Genomic DNA, 25143 nt, shown 5'->3' with positions numbered 1-25143 from the left:
GCTCACGGCTGTGACAGTCACAAAGAAGTTACTCTGTTTCTACTCTTTCCACAGCGCGACACTAAACAAACAACTTTGTGTGGTTCATAGTTTTTAGGAGAGAGAGAGAGAGAAAGAGAAAGCAAAAGAACACTTTACCAAACCTCACCCTTTTGGCTAAAGTAGATATCAAAAGTCAAGAAAGTGGGTGGAGGAGACTGGAGCACTGCTTGGTGAACCACAACAGTATGTTTTAACATAACACTCACACAGCACCAAGTCTTAAAAATGAACTAGCTTTATAAAGACTTCTGTTTTCTCTCTTCTGAGGTTTTATGGTTACACGTTCAGCAAACAGGTACAGGAATACGGTCACGTCCAGCTTACTCGATCAACCTGAAGACTGGACTATTCTGATCTTGGGTCATTGTGAGTGCAGACAACAGACTGAAGTCATGGTTGTGTGTTTTTGGTTTTGATTTCGTTGGTACTTTAGGGTGACCGGCAGGGAATTTATTTATTTATTTTCTTTTTTTCATGATGTGGTTATGACTCGACTGCGTGACAGCAAGAAATGATAATGTGCTGGCATGGTGGTCCATATGCAAATGTAAAGAGAGACCCAGTAAGGGATCTTGGCAGTACAGCTCTGCGGTGAAAAATGTTGGGACGCTGCGTAAAAAGTTAATGAAATCAGAATGTCATAATCTTCAAAATCATTTAAAACCTCACATTTAACTGAAAACCGACTTGGAAATTTTACTGAGAATTAAACCAAACCCATAGTCATTTGACTATTGCCCTGGAACCAGGAGGGCAATAGTCAAATGACTTGCTTTGGAGCTTTCTTTCTAAACAGAAACCTGATAAACTTTCACTGCAGGTGACGAACAGTTAAAAGGTTCACTTTAGTGCTTTGAAGAACATTTACTTACATTTAAGTAACTACAGCATAGCATATAAGTATTGAAGAGACTGATGTGGATTTATGGTGTTGTTTGTGCTCATTTGACCAGCTCTCGCTATGCTGTGAGAGGGATTGTGGGAATTCAACCAATGCAGAGGCTACAAACAAAACTTTGCCCTGGGTAGAATACTGATTGGTTGCAAAGAAAGGGAGTGACAGCAGAGTTCAGCATGAAGACAGTGGCTGCAGTGGACAGTTTCAGTCTCATCTCACTATAAGACGTTGTTCTGTCTGACTTCTATCTTCTCTGCAGCATGTACTGTCAGAGCCATGAAAACCAGAAAACCGGCCTGCATCGACACTGGCAGACATATTATCCTTGTGCTGTCAAGACAATCCCACTTTCTTTGTTTTTTTTTAGGTGTTTTTTCTGATAACCTGCAGCTATCAGAGCATTTTGTAGCCAAACTACTGCTTACCTGGACAAAGAATGCACATATTTAACAGCTATTTTGGATGAAACAGAAACCACGGGTTATGGAAAATGTTTTAAGAGCTGCAGATACCAACAGGGAATTTGGCAAGTGTGAAAATGTGATAAAATGCAGTCTCAGTGGGGGGTTACTTGTTATTAATATGATATTCAGCTTAATGTCTGAAATGTAAATGTGCTTAATTCTCTATGCTGCAGACAGACCACTAGAATTTCTCTCTTTCCTTTATCATTCTCAGGTTTCTGTCTAATCTCAGTCTCCATTTAGTTCTCCATTGTGAGGTTAAAGCTCTTATCTATATAAGGCTCCACACAGTGAATAAGCTCATCATCTGCATATATACCTTTATAAAATATGCCCATAAAGTTCCACTGCTCACCATTTAATTTTTTGTACTTCTTTGGAGTTCCATATTACTCTGCTGTTATACTTAACTTTCATAAAATCCTAGGGTTTCATGTCCCCACTTCCATCATATATGCCACTCATCTGTCACCTGTTTCTTGCATCACATTCAACCGTACGTGTCATCATATGGTGCTTTCACCTCACTTTCACCAGTTGCCAAACTCATGGTCATAGTTAATCAGAGAGGAGCAGTACAATTTTACTCGTAAGACAAGCGCTTTAAAAAATGTAATATGATTCAAACAACAGCAGGAACACACGCTCAAACACAACGAACCGCTGCGTAATTACGTCCAGCATTAAAATTTAAGCAGTGACACACTACACTGTTGCGCACAAAGCTGCAAGGGAAGCTCCAGAAAGACAGGAGTTAAACATTTAACTATTTCCAGTGAGAACGAGCAGAAAATGTGCTCTCTCCAGCTACACGCGTCTTTGTGAACTCTACAAATGTCGACTCCTGGGTTGGCTATCGCTTTACAAAGTCCAATTTGCATAACGTTGAGCTTTCCATTGTGTAAAGGTAGCTCACAGTGGTCCCAGTGTCTTTTATGATACACAATGGCTTTTATGAGAGCTAGCTCAAGTCCTTTTTGGCATTAAGACCGCATTACTCATACACAACACACGCACATGGGCAACATCAACAAAACTCATTCCTTGCAAACAGAATCTCCCTATCGTCATACAGCCGCGCGGATGTATCATGTCTTTGTTTTTACGGAACCACAGTCACTTCCGGCCCAAAGACGCCTGCTCTGATCATGCTTTCTGACAGAGTCCTTCCTCTTTCAGAGGGCTGTCCTGTGATCCACTGAGGCCCAATCGCAGATTATCCGCCCCAGCTGCCGGAGCGGTAGAATGGCTTCATTATATGTCTGAGGTGCCTGATGAGAGAAGCAATGTAGAGAGTGTGGTCTTCTTTATCAGTGACCTTTGCCAGAACACAGCTCCTTAGTGAGAAACACATCTGATTAAAGCTGTTCTCACACATAAACTCCGGAAAACACCGGGTGAATCAGGTCGGGACTTTTTCTGAAGTTGTCCTTTCTCACATTTACAAGGAGATGGTTCAGATCAGCTGTATTCTCATTAACAGGAGCTCCCAGAGTGAGTGAAGCCAACAGCATAGTGACTTAAACCTGCGTTCTTTCTAATGTGGATGCCAAATAACATCCAATCCTATAGAAGCTCTTGGTGCTCTGTGTTTATTGGTGCGTTTTCCTGGTTTATTGGTGTTTATTGTATAGGTAAGGTGTACTTTATTAATTTAGTTACTGGTATTTTAGGCCTTTGGCAGATAGGATAATGTGGACAAACAGAAAAGTAGAGAGACGTGTAGTTAGTTCAAGGTCTGGAGCAGAGTCAAACCCAGGCTGCTGCAGTAAGGACTTCAGCCTTTGAGGTGCCCCTCCGTGAGGTAATGCAGTGCATATGTGATCTACAGCCATGCTACAGGCACTGTGTGGCAATACTTGGTCACACATGTGCTACTAACATGCTGTTGGTTAGCATGTTTGATGTTTAAATACTGTAAATCTGCGAGAGTACTAACAGCTGCCGATGAGCTGTAAGCAAAAGTAGAGCTGAGGCTGATGGTAATGTCGTTAATTTTCTTAAATGCAAACTCTCAGGACGTCAAATTCTCAAGTCAAAGTCCAAGTTTTTCTTAAGTAAATGGTACTGAGACAAAACAAATGCTGTTGCTGTGTGAGGAAGAAACCTCCCCATCACAAAGTAATTAGCAGTAAGGAGCTAATATATTGTATACCTGATGGTGGGAATCTTGAGAACCAGTTGTATTTAAAGTAAGAGAGTATTTTTAAAGCAAATCAACATAAATTGATCATTGACTGCAAACAAACAGGCAAAAAAGGAGACACACATGGGAGGAAAAAAAAAAGAAAAGACTTAATCTCCCTCCTCTTCAGTGAGAGGAGGGCAGAAACATCCAGCACAGTCTCTGGCACAGACTTCAGAAGATAAATAGCAGACATTTAATGCTTTTTAATTACTCACATACAGTAATTAGTTAGCTCAGGGATGTACCTCCCCTGTTCTGGCTCTCCCATTCACGCTCTCTCGCGCGCGCTCTGCTCACCCACTCCTGCTTGCCCAGCATGATGCAGGCTTGAATCGCGAACCGCAAACACACATCGAGGCTGGTAATTACACTGCTTAGATGGTAGTAATGACAGAGCTCGCAGAAGAGTGCAGCTTCCAGCGGAATGAGTGCAATCACTCTGGAGGAGGAGGTGCTGCTCACTGGTATGTCAAAGCAATGCAGGCAGACCTGAGATCAGAGTGAAATGTGACCGATAAGGAGGGATGAACCAGATGTATGCTGGCAACAAGAACAAAGACGAAGGGGCTTCTGATGATATAATAACAGGAGATAACTCGCCAAAAGACAAAAACAAACTCTCTGGATATAAAACATCTACAACACTTACAAACAGTGCAAACAACACTAGAGTGTGAGCTACATCATGGGGTGGTTTGACAAACAGATGGTGAAATGTATGACTGGCGGACAGGAGCAGAGTACAACATCTGGCATTCATGCCACCACGACTGCAAGAGAACAGGTCAGGCAAGAAGATGCCAGGTCTCGACTGACCCCAGGTTAGTCATTATTAACCTGATATGATATAGAAGTTAAACAAAACATCTACAGCTGATCTGAGACAGTTTGACAGCCCTAAAATCAAGCACAAAAACATGATACAAACATCTTTGTTAATTACTGGTCCTTCACTATCACATAACCTGCTTTCAGATAAGAAAATAAGGTGCAGTCACATATGGACAAGAGGAAACACTCATCAGTAACTCGTACATATTAAGAGAGATTGAGGAGATTTCTGCACACTGTCTTCTTTACTACAGCATCATTTATCAACTTATAACTTTTGAGTGTGTTCAGCCTGAAGCGAGTGAGTCATTGAAAAGAGGTGGTGACAGAGAACGTAAGCTCTCTGTCACGTATTTATATATCATTTACAAACTTTGTATCCTGGCTGACTAAATGAGGAACTGTCGTCGTCTGGGGTTTTTTGTCTGTGAATGTGTTTCAGACAGTGTTAATGGTGTGTGTTGTTTTGTACACATTTCGATGATCTGTACATGTGGGTGGAGTTGCACATTGATGTATTGTTGATTGTTGCCACCTTTGCCTATTAGAGGTTAGGTCCTGGTGGTGTTTTACATGACTATTGGAAACACAGAGGAAAGCCTTGTCAGTTTCTTCTTATTGCCTTGTAATAGCAAATACTTTATATGTGTAAGTATGAGAGCTGAAGTTCTCATTCATAAGCTGACACTTACATGGCTGAGCACTAGGGCTGCACGATTTTGCATAAAATGAGAATCTGGATTTTTTTGCTTAGAATTGAGATCACGATTCTCTCACGATTCTCTTTTCCAGTATAAATATTTATTGCACTTATTAACTGCACATCAACTTCGTAACAGTTGAGACTGAACATAAAAACAATAAATAAACATAAAAACAACAAATGTCTCACATTTTGTCGTTGCCGCAAAATGTTGTACTGCTTGTAATTCCGTCTCCACCGTTGCTCTACGCTGCGTGCATTGAGCAGGTAGTGCAACAATAGAAAAATAGTTGCGGGACAGCACTGTGTAGCGTTTGTCTAGGGTGTTGATCATTTTCCTAAATCCCTCGTTTTGCTCAGTGTTGATGGGAGCCATATCTTTGGTCAGGTGATAAGTGATAGCCTCCGTAATTTCTTTGTGCCTGCGGGAGTTCGACGGGTATAGGGAAGCGCTGTATAAGGTTCCCGTTATTGATGTTATTGACCGGGACGGATTTTCTCCTGTCACTTTCTCGTCATCCCTGACGTGCTCTCCGTTGTTTTTTCCCTGCCAATTTTAGCAGCCAGCTTCTGTACCACGTGGTATAAGGCTCCGCCCTTGTCATTTGTTGAGCAGGAAGAGTGAGCGCTTGTTTTCATGCAGATTACGTCCCGGATCAAAATGCGGTACAATCGTCGTCGTCTTTTTCTCTCTCTTTTTAAAAAAAATCGTTGTCATTTGGAAATGAGATCGCACATAAGTATGAATTGAGATTGCGATTTTCTAACGATTAATCGTGCAGCCCTACTGAGCTCCCATTAAATGGATTATTTAGAGTTGAGCATGTTGGTTTTCTTGTTTGAAAAAGTATGAAGTGAAACTAAACTGAATGAATTTTTTGATGTAGGGAAAACAAAAGTGTGTTGATGCTGACCCGAATTTACTGACCTTTACTTCATTAAAAATTCAACTATGATCTTTTTTCTTTAATAATTAATGACCGACAAAAAATTCTAGGGTGTTTGCTGTGAACACGAAGAAGAAGCATGGCCTAAAGGGCAGTCAGAGGATGAATTGAGGGGCTGCACTATAAGATAAACAGGCATTAATTTTGTCATGCAAAGCAACTCTTACAGAGTCCAAGAATAAAAATGGAGCTGGATATAGACGTAATACATCCACTTTAAAGGTGGCTTTGGTCAAAAATAACAAGCCAATAGTAAACTCTTCAATAAAAAGAAATCCTCAGTGGATTTCAGAAAGGTTGGTGCCATTAAAAGGGAGTGAGTGTGTGTTCAGTGTGTGTTCAGTGGACCGGACGGCGCTCTGCAGTGGAGGAGTCAGGAGGAGGCTACAGGATGTCTGCAGGTGTCTGCCTGCAACTCCCTGTTGAGACTGAAGAGGCAACCTTCTTTCCCTCCACAACAACAGATTTGATAACCAAATTTGATGTTGGCATACGTGGCAAATGGAGGCTCTGCTTCTGACAAGGCAGCACTGTCAAAAACCAGCTGTTAAAGATCCACATTTTCCTACAACAGGAAACATCCTCTAAGAAATAAATGTAAATCCAGCCTTGTTGTTCTGATATTATCCCAACAGACTGCACCCCATGACCTATTCCAAATTAGACCTATTCTTTACAGAGAAATCACATTCTTAATGTGAACCAGGAAACACTAAACAACAACAATACTTTCAAGGAAACACTTTAAACAACACTAGCATTGCAGCACACCAGGCTGGGAGGAAGCACACAATGAATACCTCTGACTCCGGTCTGTGTTGGGCTCATAGGTCCGTTTGAGTTATTTGTAGGAGACATCTCTATCTTACACTGAACTTTACTAAGCTGCAGCTCTTTCCTCTCCACTCACTTTCCTCCCCCAACCTCTCCTGACCCCACTGTCATTGTCGCCATTGATTTCCATCTACTTTGCTTTTGCTGAATCCCGCTGATGTCGCCAACGTCACTTCCATCTGCCTGTCTGTCCGTCAGGCTGCTGTCCCAGGACACTAAAGCAGCTCGTGAGGCCGAGGAGGAAGAGAAGCAGAAAGACCGGGGGTTGGGGTGAAAAGAGCTAGATTCATTTAGCACGCGCGCACACACACAGGCACTGATGTAATGAGTCTAATGATTTGCATCCAGTTGGAAGATCACAAATTGCAGCCCACACCGCGATTCATCGTTCACTGGTTTATCTGTGGTAGTGGTGAGAAAACGCAGCTGAACAGAAAGCTGAAGGGATTGTGCAAAAATCACAGAAGGGAGGTCAAGATGATTATGAAAGTATTCACATATTGCATCACTTGATGTTTCAATTGCCACTGCCGCAGAAAAATTTCTATGAAACAGCACCGCTCATTTCCACACAGAACATGTTAGTTCCCCTTTCTCTCAGTAGTCAACTTGCCAGGAGCTGATGATGACACTGATGATGATGATGATGATGATGATGATGATGATGATGATGATGATGATGATTCAGTGAACTGTTAAAGGGCATTTCAGGAAAAGTCCCTGCAGGAAAAGGGTCATGAACCTCAGATGCCAAGTGGAACCATGACAGCCTTTCTTAGCAAAAGCAGCTGACTTAACAGCTGTACTGAAAGATACAAGCACACTGTACCATAGTCTCTGCTTCTACATGTAGTTTCATGCAAAAAATCTGCCGCGTAATCAACATTTCTCAAAAGACACGTCATTTGATTTAGTCAGTTTGGGCTCTAAAACATTTTCTGTTCGCCTTAGGTTGCGCACTTGAAGATTAACTGATTAATCAAGAATAAAGACTTAGCTGTAGCCCTGGCACTTATCACTTTTCTGGGAAATGTTAGATTCATTTAATTTATTTAACTAAATGTGTGAAAAATCCAGATTCTTAACCGCACTGAAGATAAGATTATATCAGATTTATTCACAGTGAAGTAACACATTCACAGATATTAACAGGATAGCTACAGCGTCCATTAGAGATCGTGAGAATGTCTGTCTCCTGTAAGAACAATTATGAGGCGGTTTCATGTGCAACACAGAACCGAGTGCAGGCAAATAGTTGCGGGCACACTCAGCACACACACACACATCCTAACTTATTTACGTTTCTTTCCATCAAAATGTCACTAATAATATTTCTCCCTGATGAATCCACTGCACTTTTCTAACTATTTAATGTTGTCTTATGCTGTGTAAGAAGATCTGATATATGTGTAAATTGCAGCACGATGAAAAGTACATGTCAAGACTCAACTATATATTTTAAGAAAAAATTAGCCTGAGCAGTAACAAAATTGAATTTATGTTAGAAAAGGCTTTGTGGGTGAATGCAGACAGCTCAGCGACAAATCAAAATGCTTCCTGAAGCTAACAAAACAAAAGAGCTATAAATCAGATTCACACATTCATGACAACAACCAGAGTGAAACAGAGCAAAGCAGCTGTTACAGAAACCAGAGAGACGGCTATGGGACACTTCAGAGTGTTTTCTGACAGTGGCTGCATGTGTAGCCCTCCTTTATGCAAGCAGAGTACATGTCAAGTGACCTGCTTTCCATTATCAGTACAAAATGCAGATGAGGAAGTGCTTTATCTCCTAGAGAGCAGTGCAGAGCCAACAGCTCCCACCTCCACTGCAGAAAAATATTGAGGTTATCAAGACAATTAACCTCTGATCGAGTCTTTAAATCTCACTTTGCTTATACCCAAGAACTATGTTCAAACTCAACAATGGCTATACAACCGACACAAACATCCATTGACAGTAAACGGTTTCAGATGGCTCATGAATGTTTAGCTCAAGAATCAACATTATAAAGAATTAATTACCCATGCAGATACCCATCACCATTCATGCTAATTTTACCTTTTTTGCCCTCAGCTGTGCAGGCGAAGCTTGTGGTGATGTCTGACGTCACTGTGCAGGCAGAGGCGGCCCGGTTTTTCACTCTGTACAGACAAGGCACAAACATCTTATTAAAAAAATGATACCAACTTCTGTTCGGTGTTACATAATTGTAAAGTTTCTTTTATAATGCCAAACAGGTGAGCCTAACTTGTGGAATAAAATGTGGCACGGTGTTTTCAGCTTTTTGCATGTCATATAATCTGTGTGTGGTACTGATAATGTGTGTATGTGTAGCTGTAATCAGTTCCACGCTCATCAGAGCATTCACACAGACTTCGTCTATTGTTTGTGAGGAGTACGAACAAAGAGGCTCAAGACGGTCTATCTGTATTGTAAACAAGCTGGCAGACTCCACAATCAGTCGTTATGGTACAATAAAAAATTATTACTTAAAGTGAAACCATTGTTTAATGAACCCATGTTTGTAATTGACTTCTTGGATAGAGGAGGGGAAATTATGTTGGATGATTGTTTTGCAGAAAAGCACAGCGCAGTTTGTGATTTTTTTCCACACATATAAAATCAGATTTATACAGCTAAATGGAAAAATGTTCCCAAGTACAGAGCCCTGCATCAGGGATACAACACGGAGGAGTGAGGAAAAAAAGAAGACTAAGACAATATATCAGCTATATTTTCATGCTAATGAAATATTTGCTTTTATTGGACATATGCGTCCCATGGAACAGTTTCTTTTTTCTATTTAGTTAAGTTTGTACTTTCAATCTTGAAGGCACTTACTGCTCGGCTTTGTCAAAAGGAAGAGGGGTCAAGTCTCCACTTATTTTAGTGTTTTAATGATTAATTTTGGCTTAAAGCTGAAAAGTATATAATTCAGATATTTACAGTTATCACTGAACTATAACAGTTTGTGATGTATGTCTTAGTCACACAGGCCTGGAGACTGGTCAGTGACACGCTTGCTGAAGGTTGCTGGCTGGAAATATGGTGCTGTTCCCAAACCCTCCTTGTGTCTGCTTTGGTTGACAGTAGACTGCCTCGGTCACCTGGTGGAAGGCACCAACTTGCCTGCAAACACTCACCACCATCTGCTCCCTCAGCAGTAATGAAACTGAAAGTGTGTAACATAAACCAGAAGCAAAGATTCTGAAGTAAAACTGGTGCCTCACCAGTGAAACCAACATGGTTCAAAAGGCACACTTTTAATTTGAAGGTGAACTCTTCAAAGTTTTAAAGCTACTTTATCGTTGAGTGTTTGCAGACAGGTCAGTCTCATTCACTACAGCAATCTGCTAGAGACCAAAGCATCACAATGAGGTTTCAGGTGCAGCACCGACCGATTTCACCTAGTGACTGCCAGCAACCATGATGCAGTCTTCAAAGAAGTTTGTATACACACAAGCAAGCAGGTATGCAAATACATTTAAAAACATCATTTAAAGTAGGCTTTGCAAAATTCTTCCTGGAAAAAGGTCTTGATCTGCACAGAGCCGTAAAGAGAAACAAACACACATGCTCCCTGACTTGATTAACTTCACAATCCACCTCCATCCTCAACCTCTATCTTAAACATAGATGGAAACACAGAAGATAAGTGGAGGCAAAGTGAAGGAGCTTAGTGCTCTGTGATTAGAGGCTAAACAATGAGAAGGAGGGCCCTTGAAGTAGGACATAAAGATAGGGGAGAAGGGGGGGCCAGAGAAGCAGCAGACATAATGTCCTGAGGGGCAGGCCCATTACTGTCTGGCAAATACAGTTCTGATCAATAATGATCAATCAGAGTACACTTATCCTGCCGCACAAAGCATAATCACACTGTCTTTGGCAGTGGGGGAGAGCAGGGGTGGAGCAGGGTCAGTGATTGCATGAGCATCTATTTTACTACAACAGTGAGGGTCCTTAAAGCTAGCAGCGTCAGCACAGATTTAAGGCTCAGGCTCCACTCCACTGCACTGAAAATGAAATTAAACTCAAAGTGAAAACTTCCCAACCATGGAAGACTTTGCACCGCAGACCCCTGAAAGTAATTACACCTGCCTGTCAGTGTAAGACACTGCACACACACACACACACACACACACACCCGCGCGTGAACCCTCCCTCTCTCTCTGAAGGACACATTATAGCAGTAAAATCAAGAAAACACTCTCCCTAACATCTATGCAGAAGCATAGAATGAAAACTAGCTCTATGTTTACTGAGTACGCCTACACGTACACAGCTATTCACATTAATTTTATTCACAACTGGAAAAACAGCAGATTTATTAACCTTTTAATTTCCATTTTAACTTAAAAAAATACATCCATGTGAAATAAACAAAGGAGTGAATATTTGGAAAACTTAAAGACAACAAAAGTCATCATCTTCTTCATCTGACAAAGTTGTACTGTTGTCAGAATGTTTCAGGGAACAGAGCTTTATTTGTTTTTCAAAAGTAATCTCACTTTTTACTGCAGTAAATTACATGAAATTTTATGTAAAGTTTGAGGAGAGGTGGAAAACATGAGCTGCACCACGTCGCATCACAGCAGGGAAACAAATATGATGACACTGCTGCATCAAGACCCAAACCACTGTGGGGGCTTTTTAAACTTTCTTTGTTAAACCAGACTTTCTGCCTCAGGCTCTGCACATGCTCACATGGAAGGGAGCATTTAATGCTTTCTTGTTACACAGTAAATGGACCTATTGAGAGCGGCATAGTACAGTCAGAGACATTATCAGAGGACAAGTAACAATGACCTACACAAACACAAACACACATTTCGACTGTCACTTATTTCTAACACACTTTAAAAATAGTACATAAAAAAGGCCATTTATGTCTAAAACTTTTCCACAGCTTAATGAAGCAGTCATGGGAATCGCATACGCCCATTCGTAGTGCAGTCCTCTTATAAACCACGTGCATGCCACAAAACACGTTAGTGAAAGGAGATGGCTCTGCTGCATTGTGTGGTCCAGTGGTCCTGATGAATGGCTGTGTCAGAGCAGAGCACGCTGCCGTAGAAGTTCAGAAAATCCAATGAATACCATGGATGAAGACAAATGACCTCGGTGGCCCCCACAAGCACCACATGTTCACACCACTAACCCTTCACATGCAGCAGAGAGCAGAGCTGAGCTAAGAGCAGGTGTTCACAGGTCCCTGCTGACCGAGGCTTTAGTTTTGTATATCTGCACGAACAGCAGTGGAGTCACTGTCTGCTTCTGTGATTGCTGCCAGAACAGGCCTGATCCCCCTGTGTGTACGTCTGTGTACATATGTTATGTTTTCAGGACAGTGGGATACAGACTTCAGTGTGAAGCTATAAATAAATAAATTCTGCTACAGACATTTCAGAGAAGAACAAGAAATTTTACCTGCAGAAGATGTGCAGCAACCACTGATGGCATTAAAAGAGTGTGTGTGTGTGTGTGTGTGTGTGTGTGTGTGTGTGTGTGTGTGTGTGTGTAAGCCTGCACCGTCATTAGTATTATGTCGTGATTAAGATGGGATTAACACTGATGCAATTTTGCTGCGTCAGTGTTCCTTCAGAGTTAAGCCTACTGACGTTTTTACTGACACTGAAACATCATCAGTGTCTGTGCACATCGCTGCTCTTTTTCCACACCTGTGCATCAGATAATGTACAGAAGTTTTTCCCCACACTAGCCTCTCACTGCAGAAATTAACAGATTACCTAAAAATACCCAATATATGATAACTTTAATATAAAATAAAATTAATAAGGTGAAAGGTGAAATCAAGTTTTTTGTTAAAGCATAAAGATATTAATTTCTTTTGTATCCTACTGGTTTCTTTAATTAATTGATGTGTTTCACATGCATTTTTCCTTATGGCGATAAATATTATTTGAAAGTATGTAACTGGATGTAATTCAATATTTCTGCTGGTTTAATGCCACTTTGAGGAAGTTGGAATTGCTTATTTTGTCGGTTAGCAAGCAATTATTTAGCTTAGCTATAGCTAAAAGGAAATACTTTTTAAGCTTTTAGGCTTTTCCCAGTCAGTGCCATCATCTACATTGCTCATACACTGTAAAATATCTAGATCTAATATCTAGATTCCAGAATATTGTGTGTACGTTTTCATGTTTACATATCAAACAGGAGCCTGAAATGTGTAATGAGCTCACATGTTTCAGGACAGGGAGGCCCCCTACAGAGAGGGTGGACAGCCCCATTCACACTCTAATGCTTGGGAGGGGGAGACATGGCAGCTTCCCTTTTGCATCTCTGTTCCCATGCATGACCCCTCTTGTCTTCCTCTGCTTTAATTAATTCACATTAAAATGAAGCCGTGGGTGAGAAGAAAAAAAAAGGCAAGAAAAAAAAAAAAGGAGCCTGGTTTGCTTCCTTCTTCTATGTGTCACACGATAATGATGTATGGCTCTGTCCCACTGTCTTAAAAAGATATCACTGCATATGACAAATACATCAGGGTGAGAGCTGGGCTGATCAAATCAGCATTTAATCAATACGAATCTGAGACTGATGAGCCTCCCATGCAAATGTACCCATATGTATTTGCAGTGTAAGCGTGCTCAGTTTGCATTATTTGACACAAGCAGGGTATGACTCAGCTCACATCATGTCTAAGGAAATCCATCAATAGATTCAGGCTGTGACCATTTACTCAAAGCATTTTACGTTAAAAACACCCAAACTCTATCAGTCTTTCTTTCCATAATGTTAAATCATGAAATAAACTTAAACACAACCAGGGCAACTCTTATCTGGCATCAATTACCCTAACATCAACAATCAGGCTAAGTGATCACATGCAGGTTTAAAAAAAGAAACTTCAAATCACACATTTCTTAATGTCTAAGAAGTGAATGAAGTCCACAGACTGTGGGCTTAAAGTCTGGGCAACACAGGAGGAAAATAAGCGATGAAGTCATGTGTAATACACAGGGGCTCCTTTTTACCAAAACCACTTGGAAATGTTGCTGTAGATGTTTAATCGCTATGCTGGTGCTGGTTGCTATAGGAACGTAAAGGTGCAACAGCGAGAAGATGTACAGTGTAGGCGGTCGGCTGCAGGCAATCAGGACACACAACCCGAGAGCAGAGCAGTAAATAATAAAGGCCCAGCACAGTAATGTAGATAACATGTCCATCAGCTGGTTCCACTCTCCAAAGCTGAAGATCTTTAAAGGCGCTGGAGTTGATCCTGTTATTTTATTATTTTACTATACTAAGACATGTTTTTTCCTTCCACTGAGGACTATATAGTCTGTCCATCTCTAACAACAATTTCTACATGAGCACCGAAGCAGGACTGCATGGCCTCTAAACTGTTGAAAAAGCCGAGTGGCAGAAAAGTGCACACATCAGCAGACTTCCAGGATCTGTTACTTGTTTTTGTTCCCATAACATAATTCAGCCTGGCAAATTCCTGACATTTTATAAGGATGGTCGTGAAGGACACAATCTTTGGTGGACTTAAAAGCCATACATCAAACTCTTGAGCTTGGCTTTTATATCTATAGCAGGGGTTGGCAACCCTGGAAAGGTTAACTGATGGCACGACCATAGCTGGACTGGCCATCGCGCCTTTGCCCGGTGGGCCGATGGTGATTTTTCATTTTTATGGGCCGATGATTTTTTTTTTTTTTTTGTAACAGTATAAACAATGAAAGGTGGTGGATTGGCCAGATGCTGGTTGATGTGTAAAAATAACTCAGTTCTTTGGTGGTGGCTATGGCTGACCTGCCACAGAGGCCTGCAGGTGGATGAGGGAAAGGGGAGGCAGGAGGAGAGACCCGAGGCGGCCACCGGTCTGAGTGTGGTGAACTGAACTTCAGGTAAGAAGTTATGACCTGCAGTCTATCTGGGTCAGATATAAACCAAGTTTAGGTGGAGTTTATTTTCGTTATGCTGACTTTTTACAATCAGTTACAATAACTCGTACTGCGTACTAGCTAGCATGATGGAGTTTCTATACAGCTGGCTGGGTGCTATGATGTTACTGATAGTGAACTTTATTTTATTCATAAGGTCAGTTAGTAGAGTTGCCAACCATCCCGTAAAAAACGGAATCGTCCTGCATTCAGAGAAAATATTACGTGTTACGTATTGAGGTGAAAAGTATATGTGTCTCACACATATAGAAAAGGAACACAGTTTGTCCCGTACCTCAGCTACAATGGAAAAAGACACAAAGCTGGAGTTATTCTGTGTCTTTATGCTGTCAGCTGCCCCTTCTCTCATTCTCTCCCCCTCTCTCTCCTGTTTCTACTTCAATCATGAAACTGATCAATGATCAGCTTTTGTCTCTTGTTTGTTTATCGCCAGAAAGAGGATACCAGCGGATGTCGTGCTAAACAACAGCAGCATGTTCAAGCTTGATCAGCTGTTGTTAGAATTTATTTAATATTAATTTCTAGTATCAGCTGATGTTTGCTGGAGCCACAGCCGTAAAAGCTGCTGGTCATGATATGGGTTTGAATATGTGGTGAGAGGGAAACATGAAGATGAAACCAGGAGATGTCCTTACTGAATCATCAGAGCTGAACAGGTGATGGAGAAACAGGTTTACCTTTTAGTTGACATGAGTGAGTTGAAGGGAAATTATGAACCGTTTCTGAGAGACAAATAACACCAGGATACTTTTCTAAGTAGCTGACAGCTGGTAACTGTGCAGGGGCGGGTCTAGCAAAGCTTTGCCAGGGGGCCAGGTAGGGCATTAACAGGGAGAGGGGGACACAAAGAAATGTGTCTCTTTCTTATTCTCATTTAAAATGTTTAGCTTTTAATAATCAAAGTGTTTTTATTGAGTTTTCAGAAAGCATATCATTCATACAGAAAAGCTCGAACTCAAGTCCTACCACACAGTGTAAGACAAAACTATACCCAGACAGAGGAAGAAAAGAAAAGGGAAAAAAAAAAAAAAAGGGGGCGGGCGGGGAGTTGCCAGTTATGGAGTGGAAGGAAACTCATCTTCAAAATAGGAAATGAAAGGCTGCCAGACCTTAAAGAATTTCTTGGTGTTGCCCTGTATAGTAAATCTGAGATGTTCTAATTTGAGGTGTGCCATCACCTCCTCCACCCAGCGTTTATGGGATGGCGGTGTTGCCTTTATCCAGTTAAGTAGAATCAATCTCCTAGCCAGCAATGAGGCGAATGCTATTGCCTTCCTCTGAGAGGCTGTTAGTTGAGTTTCCCTCGGTGCCACACCAAAGATGGCTGTCAGAGGCATTGGTTCCATATCCTTATTAGAAATGAATGAGAATGTTCTAAAGATGTTAGCCCAAAAGTCTTTCAGCCTGGAACAAGACCAGAACATGTGGCATAAGTTGGCTGGTACCTGTTTACATCTGGGGCAGGTCGGATCGGCCCCCTGGTACATTCTTGCCAGTTTCTCCCTTGACAAATGCAGTCTGTGCAACACCTTGAACTGTATCAATCCGTGTCTCACACATATAGAAGCAGAGTGTACTAGATCTACAGCCCCCCCCCCCCCAGTCAACCTCTGAAATGTCCAGCCCCAATTCTTCCTCCCATTTCCATCTTACATTGTCCAGGGAGGGGGAAGCCACATTCTGAATATGTGTATATAGCGTGGAGATTGTCCCCTTAGCAGTCGGATCTGTGTCCATCAACTCGTCTATCCATCCGCTTTGTGGAAGCTCGAGGGAGGGGCTGAATGACTTTTTCACAAAGTCCCGAACCTGGAAATATCTAAAGTAATTAGTCTTGGAGGAGATTCCATAGTCCTTTTCCAGTTGAGCAGCAGACATAAAAGTACCATTTTTAAAAAGATGTTTGACACATTCCACCCCAGAAATGTTTAGCTTTTAATAAATAATTATCTGAATCTTACAACCAAAGTTTTTATCTGACATAAGATGTATAGAAATCATACATATACCAACAAGACAGTGTACATCCCTGTCACAGCAGCGTTTGTTTTTATTCAAAGGCTTTATGGCTTTAATACCTGGTGGGCCGGTTTCTAGTCAAAATGCCCGGGCTGATTTTTTGTCCCAGTCCATCCCTGGGCATGGCACGCAGTGAATTAATCTCAGAAGGTACATTTAAAAAAGTAATGGCCGGGCCAGCGGTGCACATCGCAAATGAGCTTGCATAGACACATTAGTTGTGCCGCTTCTTAATGACGGTATCTTAGCTAACAACCCCAACTACCAGATTCAACTTGTAATTGGCTAAAAATAACTTATCCTACTGGTGAGAGGGACGTTGCTAGCTGGCAGTTTTTCCAAGCGATGTTGAAATTTCCACATTCCGACACTTCAAATGCTTCAGGAGCTGTCTGCTCAGCGCAGTATCAGCACCAAAAGAAATACACGGATACATCTGTAGACTCAAGACTGATCAAACCAGAAAGCTTTAATGAGCAGCTGGATTTGTCTCGCATTAACTGGCTGAGTTAATGCCAGTTAATGCGACATCGAAATGCAGCTGATTGAACTGAAAACCTCAACTCTGTAGGTTGCAGAACTACGAACGCAGCTGGAATCCATAGCTGTGCGTGTTCATGGAGCTTGCATTTTCACCTGCTGGACATCACTACCTGACAAGTTTAACTGTCTTCAGAACATTGCAGAGGCCTTATTGACAGTATTTGGCTCTACATATCTGTGTGAGCAGATTTTCTCTCACATGAAGAGAGTCCTCAGGTAGCTGTCTGAATGCTCGACACTTGGAGACCTGTGTCTCTGAGTGGGAGACCAGAGATCACATTAACATGTGTATCCCTGTATTAACAAACATGCCATAGGCCCAGTTTATTTTTCTTATCGTTGTTGTGAGGAGACCATAAATAGCATTTGCATTTTCTGTTGTACAGTTCATTTGCTGTTATGGAGTTCTTGTTATGGATAAAAAGTGTCTTTTTTTTTGTTTCAAAATAGCTGATAACTATTCGCTGATAGCTGCAAACATCTGCGAACAAATAGAATTCTAGAAAGTTGTTCTATATAGTGTGTAACTGTTAGTATAGAGCGTTATTAAATTTATTGCTAATGCAATCATATGGCACATTGACATCTGAGGAAATTTTAGACGGCACTCATCAGAAAGGTTGCCGACCCCTGATCTACAGTGTTTGAACTTGGTGACAAAATAACTACTGATAAAGAGCAGAAAAGTTTGACAGTTAAATCTTATTTCCTCATTAGAAGTTTACTGCAGGGATGTGCGAGACTAGTCGACTAGACATTCAAACCTGATGCTCTCCCCATCCACTAGCAGATGAAAATAGCTGCCCAAGCAAAATTGTCTTATTTTATTCATACACAACAGCAGTCGACTTTTGATTTTAAGATGCTACACAACTTTCATGCGCTTATTGCTCTGTGATGGAAAAATATTGACATGGAAAGATAAACTGGGGATGTCCCTGTGAACTACTGTGTTATTGTAGTACTTGGTAGGCTATGGGAAAACAGTCAAATAATTGTGCTTAGGAAGGTCGGTAACTAAGTGAAATGACCCTGACGTATCTGTGCTGCAGCCATAATAAGAGCTGGTCAAACCCCTCAAACACTAAGTAAAGATGTTTCGCTTATTTTTTAAAATGAACTCATTCAGCAGATGATATACTGGACCATTTTTTATTAAAAAATAAATAAATAAATAAAAAATATGGCTGTCCCAACAGAAAGTGACCTTTTCTGCCTTCTTTCTTCCTAACCATGTAACTGCAATCTTTAGCCCACTGATCACGGTGTTTTTTCCTGCACAGAGAAGAGAGGTTTTAGTTACAGCCACACATTGCAATAATATGACAACTAGTTTTGCTGATTGGGATTTTATTTACCCAAGCATAACAGACATTTCTGTTTAACAGTCAAGACACATGAGCAAAGAGAAACCCTGTATATGTACTATAATGTTACCTTCACTTTTAGCAATAAAATGAGTATGGCTTCTTAGAGAGACCAGCCTGCATGTTCAGTGCTCATCTCATGAAAAAGGAATTTTTTCACCACACAGACATTTTCTCATCACGCAGTCATTCTTTCAGCTCTTCAAGGCATATCATCTGCGTTGGTGGGAGCATCGATTACCATCTAGATCTTGTCAGCCAGCTACCTTTTTGTATCTGGTGGAGACCTGGGCCCTGTTTTGTCTGACTGTCAAACAAACTGCCTGATGCATCTCTGTGCAGTGACGTGCAGATCAGACACAAGATCACAGATTCTTTCATCCAAACTCAGGCCAGAAGGCAAATTCCTGACAAGACTTACACATGTTCCTCTGCTGTAAAGGGCAGATACAGGCTGAAACTCCACCATTGAACTAAAAATAGCTTCGCGAAACATATTGAAACATTGAAAGAGATTAATTTGTGTAAGGATAATATCTATCTTTACCCACCTAGGTTTTTTTTCCCTGCATACCCGAACACACACAAACATTCCAATAAAGAGACCACATATCAGGATCTGGTTCTGTTTTTAATTTTAGCCATCGTTCCAGAGCCCCTTTGATCACAGCACATTATGCACAATTCAAACATGGGAAATTCCCACCTGGTAATTTAGATTAAAAAAAAAAGATGCTGAGGAGCACATTAAGCACGTTCATTAGCAAAGATTGGGCTATCTTAGAAAGGATGGCGTATTAAATCGGACACTCCCAATGCAAAACCATACAGAAGACAGACAATAAAGGAGGCCGACTGCAGCCCTTGGCCTTCATGGACGTGCAGTGTGAGACATCGTGTGTGTTGTGGCGCTGCAGCTGTAGCGACAGGTCCTAGGGGTGCCTTACACCTTCACAGCTGTTGCAGCTCCCACAGAGAGGTCTCAGGGGAAAACTGAGGGTTACTGCAGCTTTTCACTGATTAATTCAAAGGCGCACACAAGGAAAATTCTTTGACTCACACAGACAGAACAGGCTTGAGTGTTCACTGTAGCGTTTATCCTATGTTATATTAAGGTACATCTAAAGTTTAACATTCATTCAGTAAATCAGTGGCATTTTGCTTCAGCAGTTAAATATAACGGTGCAGAGATTAACTGTGTATTTCAACTGCTAATTAAATAAATTATTTATTTTTGTTTCATTATCTCATGATGAATATTGAATGAGGTTTTAACAGTACTTTGTACTTCCTCCACTGCAGGTTTAACAAAGCCCGGACTTCACTTTATAAATCAGTCACTGTACACAAATTCACATGTCGCTCAGGAGGTTCGTATGAGGGATGGCTGAGCAGTAGAGGCAGAAATAAAGTGGCTTTAATGCAGCCAAAACTGAATATGACTGTCAAAAAACAATTCTGCACTAAGTTATACCCCTTTTCAACACAACCTTTGGCAGGACATCTTGAGACCTGCTGAAACTCAAGACTGCTGCCTTTATAGTCAGTAGCTCCACCCACTCCAGGAAATTACAATTACCTTACAATAAAGTACTAAACTAATTTGTAGCAGTGCTTAGTTTAAGAGAACTGCAATAACTCAATATTGGAAAAAGATATCTACCTCCATTCTAAGAGAATGAACTAACTCTCAAACTGCTTAAAAAGGGTTAACACATCCTCCAAACATCAGGCAAAACTCCCCCTCCCTTGAACCACACTTGGCACATCCCCCCAGAAACCTGACCATAAAAGAAGCCCAAAAGGGGCTTTGATGGACTGGTTTGGCAGTTCCTGGGTTCAAATCAAATCGAGGCAGGGCCAAGTGAAGTTTGGTGGAGAGGTGAAAAACAGGCAAGTTAATCAAATACAAATCTCCAAACTCCAAAAGCACCCTCTATTAAATCACTGCATTTACATTTCTGCAGTGAGTGATTGAACGTGCAACTACCCAAACTAATGCATGCTGATGAATTACATTACAAGCCACAGATCATCTGAAATAAATAGAATTCTATGTATCTTGAGTTCCGTTTAGTTATCAAAACAACTGAAAAAAGAAGGTACCAGTTTGATTAAACATTTCCGAATAAGACCTGGACACTGACAAAGACTTCAGTGCTGTAGTTAATAATTACTGACGGAATACTAAAATAATGATCACGCATTATGGAGATACTGTTGTCGAGGCATGCCTGACACTGCACACTGTCAGTGACACATGACTTTCTAATTGGGAATAATGTTCATGTTTGTTCACCTGTCAAAAAGACGACAGCTCTGAAGGCAGATCGTGACGGTGTTTCAATTACTGTAAATCCATCTGTCATATTCAATCTGTCTAGCACAATACTGATTAGCATTAGCGTTTCCCCTTCAACAACTTAGGTTAGCAGGAGGAGAAAGACCGTGATGTGCAGCAAATACACATCTGTGATTTGTGCTGCTGTTTCCAAATTTTTACAGCATCACTATGTCAGTTCTCTTGACTGTTTATGAACCTGTAACACTCCTAAAAATTATCTGCCATCTGATTGGGATTAGGGTGCAATTATTCTACTAACGCCATAATTTTTCTCTCATCCCTTAAACAAACAAAAATGGCTTTAGCTTCATATTTAATATTTATTTGCTACCAGTACTTATTTTCCCATGTGACTCTCACCAAGAAAGCAAGCAGGTCTAATTTCCCCATACTTCTTAAAGTGCTGAAGGGTGTTACTGAATATTGGGTCTTATTTCCTTATTTTTACAAAGTATCTTTGAATGAATAATGACTTTACATTTATTTATTTCACTGTACAGAAAACACTATCTCCAGAAAACTGAAATATTCCAGATATCATCATGAGTAGACGTTTTGGTTGTTGCGTCCGTGGCTCTGCTCATTTCATAGTGATGCACATTTCAGATGGTGAGTGCGAGACTCCATGCGAATGTCCAATTTAGGGCCACTTTTTTGTAAAACCACAGACTCGTTTATGGAGCAACTACACAACTATGCACCATCTAAACATCTGCCCTTTATGTTAAGTGGACTTCAAAGAAATACAACAGGAATGACTGCTCATCTACAGCTATTTGCGACTGTGTATAATCCTCACTTTACCAGGACCTCAACTACAAAAAATTTGAAACAAAAAGTAAAAAAGAAACCAAGCAATGAAAGGTTACTTCTCCGCCTGGTGTATCGACGTTACTTTCTTTTAATGGTGGAAAGGTAAATACACTCCTGAGTTTCTCTCTGTGTTAAACCCCCACCTCAGGTTGGCCTGCAGCTGGATATAACACTTATGGCAAAATAAAACATGATTATGTTTCTCAAACTTGTTCATAAACTTGTCTTAGCTATCTTTCTACAACAGTGCTTTCAAAGAGGAGGCAGGAGCAGGAGAGTGGTGATGCCTCAGTGTGTCTGTGTGTGTTCTGCTGGTTATTTCAAGGTTCTTCCTGTAACCAAATCAGGGCAGTGACAGACTAATGAGGCTAAATGATGATGATGCTTCAGGAAGATAGCCTCCAGCAGGGAGAAGAGAAGATGTGTCAAACTGCTGGGACAGAGTCGTGGTTTTCCTCTGGAAGCTTTGCTTTTATAGAAACACTATATCTGGCAGGAAAGAACTGCTCTCATCGTGTATAAGATTTCCACCAGCAGCAGTCAGCGCAATCAAAAACAACCTGAGAGTCTTGTATTGATTCTTATCTGATGATTATTGATCGCCATAAGTAAATTATCTTCTTCAGAGGGCAGTCAGAGTGGCCGGGGCTTGTTCTCGAGTCCCTGAAGTGCACGCAGTCTCACAAACACCATCTCTGAGGTGGATATTGTGGGGCTGATGTAAACAGATGCAAGCCCTCATTCAACAGCCTCCTGACCACAGTGGCCAAGCACTAGAATTAAGGGTTCATCACAATATTTCCTGTGACCGGATCAGCAAGGGTCAAGCTCGGGTTAAGCTTCAATCAAAAAATTCCTAAAGCCCACTCCTTCGTGCACTTCTCTCAAAAAACAGATTATTTAATCAGTGCAGGCACAAAAATGAGCCAAATCAGGGTTTTAAGGCTAAGAGCTGGATTTGGCAACCCAAGATTTTCTAGAAGAAGAAAAAAAAATACAGACCAATCCATGTTTCCACAATTTGGCAAAACAAAAATAAACCCCAAAAAACAATGGTGGCTGGTGAATGGCCATGGAAAAAATAAATAAATAAAAATAGACAGACAACCATAAATAGCCAGAAACCTGCTGGAAAGCAGAACAATTTTAATGTTTGCACTAAATAAGGAAATTGACTCAACGTGAACAAAAGCTCAGCGCTCTGCTGGTAAACATGCCTTGTTTTCAAGATTAAAGAGTACCCTGAGTGCCATCCCTGTCAGTTTTGCTGATTAATGAGAAGTGACACTGGTGTCCTCTTTTCTGCAGCCTGCTCCATATTGACAATAGCAAAAGAGCACAGGGTCAAGGGGTGTGTGTGTGTGTGTGTGTGTGTGTGTGTGTGTGTGTGTGTGTGTGTGTGTGTGTGTGTGTGTGAGTGTGAGAGAGAGATGGGGTTACAGTGTAGGCAAACAAAGAAGGCCTCTGAGACAAATTCAGCTAGTCTTTCTCTCTCTTTCACTTTTTTTTCCACTCAGACTCTCACTGTTTTGAGCCCAACCCCCCCCATAGCACCATTGAAAGAAGAGGCAGTTAGGACATTATTCCACAAAAACTTGGTGAGCTCTCAAAGGAACACATGAGCTCTCAGAAACAAGCCCAACTGATGCAGATCATTTTCCCCCCTCGGTTACCTCTAGTCTCCTCTTACCTAAGGGGAGGGGGTCAGACTTTGTATAAGACTAAAATAAAAAAAAAATGTCACTACACTTGAAAATCAAGACAGTGACAACAATATGATTTACAATAAAGCCGTGCCTCTTGTCTGATCTCTTTGAAAACTTTGACTGCCTCCACCCAGTATTTGTGTAGCTGTATGGCCTAGATAAGCTCAGCTGGTGGAGGGAAAGCATGTCAGGGCTGAAAGATAGCGGTCAGAGATAGAGCCTGCCGGTTCCTCTGATGCCTGTGAAATGATGGACTCCTCTGGGATTATCTCTGCAGACAGTTTGTACCACAATTGTGGGTTAGTTCAAGATGAAGTGTGGGAATGGCTTGGCCTATTGTGGGTGTAATACTGTAAGGTCAAATTAATCTCAGAGCAAGAGAAAGCGTTTAACCACTGCTGGATTTGGAGATTACTGTATGCAACTTTTCATCATTTTATTAGCAATACCTGCATCTGAGTGTATCAGCCTCACAAATGAAGTCAGTCAAGTATACCAACCTGGATAATACAATCACCGGCTTTAAATTCATCTCACGCCCGGTCAAGTTGCAGCTTCAAGGTGTAGTCACCTCTACTTCAATGACAGATGCAGTCTGCAGTGTCCCTATCACACAGCTCACACAGAGTAACAAAGCTTAATAACACAAACTCCCAAGAAAACAAGAATGCATCAGCTGACTTTAACCTTAAATCACTTTTCCATTTCAGGACAAATTCATGTCAGTCTCACATGTTCCCACAATGTAAACTGAAAGTTCCAGAGAATAGCACAGCGCTTGGTAAATGGCACCAGTGTGTTTTTCCCTGTAGTTAATGGGCCGTGTTAAAGTCAACATTTCATGGTCGTTCTCTTGTCTGACGAAAAGGACAGAAAAAATATGTATGTGAGAACAGGTTTGCTGGGAATTCAGCTGTGTTAAAATACAGTAAATGTGAGCACACCGAGTAAGAGAGAAGCAAACAGATATAAACAGATAAAAGAAAGACAGTCAAGTTTCACACATACAGCTGTGATACAGGAGAACGTGTAAGCATTAGCTTATTTGTAAGCTGTAGGTGAATCTCAACACTTACAGCCCTAAGAGAGCCCTTGCCATTCTCTTGTTAAAATCATTACTGTTTTTGTGGTGGAACATATCTTACACTTAAAATGCAGCCTCAAGCAGAACTGAGAGATGTCTGTAAGGTTTCTAAAATACATTTTACTAATGACCTCACACAGTAGAATGGTTAAGATCCGTGTTCGCACCATCCTGCACCTCTCCTGAGTATGGATGAATTTTAACAGCACCTATAGTTTCTCCATTCACCCAAAGAAAGAGGAGAAAGCACTAACTGGCTGTGAAGCTGAAGCGTGGTCTAGTTTCTTGCGGGGGCGGAGGTAGACTGGGATACTTCAAATTCTCTGGGCTCAAACTTTATATGCGCAAGTTTAGCGAACTTGCTAAACACACTAAAACACATTTTCACAATGAGGAACTTAACAAGGAGAAGGCAAGACTTG

General features: G+C 41.1%; 1 protein-coding gene across 3 annotated transcripts in view; it reads right to left on the bottom strand.

Moving 5' to 3' along the window:
* sipa1l3 (signal-induced proliferation-associated 1 like 3) overlaps window positions 1-25143 on the bottom strand; it is a 91056-nt gene that overhangs the window by 28473 nt on the left and 37440 nt on the right. For all 3 annotated transcript variants that reach the window (XR_191006.6, XM_076873244.1, XM_004543597.6), the window contains one exon: window positions 8970-9052. The gene's annotated coding sequence lies outside the window, so the exon portion shown is untranslated. The remainder of the gene's footprint in view (window positions 1-8969; window positions 9053-25143) is intronic.

This window comes from Maylandia zebra, linkage group LG14 (genome assembly GCF_041146795.1).
Source record: "Maylandia zebra isolate NMK-2024a linkage group LG14, Mzebra_GT3a, whole genome shotgun sequence".
Lineage (NCBI taxonomy): Eukaryota > Metazoa > Chordata > Actinopteri > Cichliformes > Cichlidae > Maylandia > Maylandia zebra.
The sequence above is the reverse complement of the archived record's forward strand: the minus strand, read 5'-3'. Positions and strand labels throughout refer to the sequence as shown.